We start from the raw sequence: 2,964 nt of genomic DNA, 5'->3' as shown, positions 1-2,964 counted from the left end.
ACCATTAAGGGCAAGGCATATGAAAATAGACAGGGAAGGTATAAGACAGCCAGCAAGGGTGCATAATTACTATTAATTTATTATCTAGCTCTTTCTTGGCAATCAGGTCATTTCAATCGCTGTGCCTGCTATTTTAGGGCAGTCATGCTCAGGAGACTTGTTCAGCTTTGTATGTGGCTGGAAGCAATGTTGACCGCATCATTGCCAAGGCTGGAATCTTTGGCTTCCCTTTCTCCCCACTGCTATTATCCTGAGTGAAAGATACATGAGGACAGAGAGAAGTTTTGGTACCGCCTTGGTTTGCTGCTCCAGGGGAAGCGTCATCTTAACAGTGAGCATCATCGGGTCCCTTTCTTGGTGGGGGAGGCCAGGCAGGTATGTCCTTTGGCTGGAGCAGGTGACAGGTTGGCCACGCTGGCTCACGGAGCCAGAGGAGTGTATGAAGGTGCCGATGTCAGCATGCGGGCACCTGCAGACAGACCCGGGCAGGAGATCTGGCCGGAACCGGGGCCAGAGACGGAAGACCCGAGGGGCTGACAAGGAGCAGGAGAAGCCACGGCCGCAGGAGCTGCTCGCTGCTTGCAGTGGACAAGAAGGACAGAGTTCTGGGTGAATGTCCCACGTAGCTGCTCACCTCCTGGTACTGCAGGCACTAAGGGACCTGTGGGATCAGGGACCTGCATCCACTGGCTGGGTCCTGAGTGGGATAAGCCTTTGTCCTTGGGAAATTATCTTTCAAGGACCCCAAAGCCCAGAGCTTAGTCTGGTGCTTCTTTGTGATGGAGGGGCTCGTCAGTGGGGGTGGCGTGCCTTCGAGAGGCTGTGGGGTCTTTGGGTGTTCGTGATGGAAAGCTGAAACTAAGGTTCACGGTGCTTACGTTCTGTGCGAACGATAGCACGGAAATAATGTTCATTGTTGTTTGCATTGAATGTGAGCTAGTCTCTCACCTGGAACACCGTCTCACCGAAACTAGGTCGACGGTTAGTGCAGGCGCCTGAGAGTGGTGCGCTGATGCTGCCCGAGCGTCCATCCAGCATCGCGACAGCCACTCCTGCTGAGGCGTTGGTCATGCCTCTCAACAGTGTCCCCGAACCTCCCCCTCTCCCCCAAGGGGGCTTGGAAATCGTTCCTGAATTCAGCTTGGCTGTGTCCTCGGAAGACCGAGATCTCCCACAAACGTCCAGTCCCGTTTCCTTCTTGTTAAACAGCGGAACTATCAATTGTTTAGCCGGTCTCTTTCCCTTTCCACTGTGTCACAAGCAGCAAGGAAAAAGCCAGTGTGGCACCTTCCGTACCGGCTGAGTCATGACTGCTATTAAAGGAAGTGAAGGTTCGACCTTTGTCATGTAAGAATGTGTGGGTGTGCATGTCTTCCAAAATCAATCATGCTGAATTACTGTAAGTGGTGATCAGTTATAAATTAATACAGAATCATGTTGCCATTATATGGTTAAATTAACATGTTATTCACATAGTAAATAATCAGTGTTTTCATGGGGTGGTACCCTCCCTCCCTCCAGTGGAACGGCTGCTTTTCCCCTTGTTAGCAGGTCTGCTTCATGACACGGCCTCCCTCTTGGCTGTCACAGGAACATGGGTAACGTGCTGACCTTGCCTTTTGGATAGGACCGTGGGGCGATGAGCGTTAAGGACTCTGGCTCTCGACACGGTTTAGTGACTTGCTCCTGCTTTGTTTACAGCTCGATGATAAAATCATTGCCACCAGGAGTTTATTTATTTGTTTTTATGATTTGGCTTTCCCGCTCCTTACCGTTGTATCATTTCTTTCCCAGCCTTCTGGCTCTGGCATTTGAAAACAACACCTTTATTAAACAGTATTTAGCTTTGGGTGATGATTGGTTCTTCGTATATTCTTCAGAACCTCTGAAAAAGTTTTCTTTGTTTGCATAGAATCTAATTACCTTACTCATACACCCCCATTAAATCAAAATTCTTTTCTTTATGTATTCATTTAATTGTCAAGGATGTCAGTAATATTTTGTAAAAAGTTCACTGCATGTAACAAATGAATTTTTCTTTATTTTTCACTGCCGTGTGCTTATTTCAATGACTGCAACTCACAACTGAAATGATTTAAAAATATTAGCACATGCTGTGTGTTTATTTATAAATAGTTAAACAAAATTAGTCCAGGATGCCATAAAAATGGAATATTTTAATGAATGTTTTTTTCTCATCCTCATGTGTTCAATTACATTTCATAGTAGAAAGTCCTTATGTGCCATCCTGGGAAAACAGAATCTATAAAACTTATAAGAAGTGATGGATAATAGAAAGTAAACATTATCTGAAAGATATAAAGGAACTAGCAAAAAACCACGGGAAGTCCCCCCGGGCCAGCGGTGACGATGAAGGGCACGGCCCGAGTGGGGAGAGGACCAGTGACGTCAGCCGTCCTGGCTCACTGTCAGCGTCCGCACCACAGAGGCTGTCTTTGTCGCGTGTGGGGGCAGGGGGGCAAGAGACAGACAGGCTTTGAACTTGTGTGAAGCAGCAAGGTTTTGCTGAAACTCTCTCAAACCGCCAGTCCTGAAGGGCTCCCACATCAGGGACAAAAACAGAGTTGAAAATAACTCTGGCCATCGCCAAGGACAGACCGTGTGAAACCTCTCCCGTCTTCTCCTCGACCGCGGAACGAGACAAAAATCACACCTAGGAATTGGCAACAACAGACCTGCTTTCAATGCAATGTTGGAAGTATATAGTTTTATTGTGTTGCAGGAAACCTGAAGCTAAAAGAAAATTACTAGGAGTGGTGCTGAGTTTAAAAGAACTGACACCTGGCGAAAGAAATGCAAATTTTGTAGAGAAACACACAGTAAGGGGCTTCCATGGTCTAATGCCAACCACGTGCGAAGAAGGCCTCCGGGACCAGGGTCAGCAACACAGCGAGCAGCAAAAACAACTCAAGTTCTCGGTCATTGGATCGGCACCTGTAGGTA

The sequence above is a fragment of the Phyllostomus discolor genome, chromosome 9 (genome assembly GCF_004126475.2).
Source record: "Phyllostomus discolor isolate MPI-MPIP mPhyDis1 chromosome 9, mPhyDis1.pri.v3, whole genome shotgun sequence".
Taxonomy (NCBI): Eukaryota; Metazoa; Chordata; class Mammalia; order Chiroptera; family Phyllostomidae; genus Phyllostomus; species Phyllostomus discolor.
Note: the sequence above shows the minus strand (reverse complement) of the source record.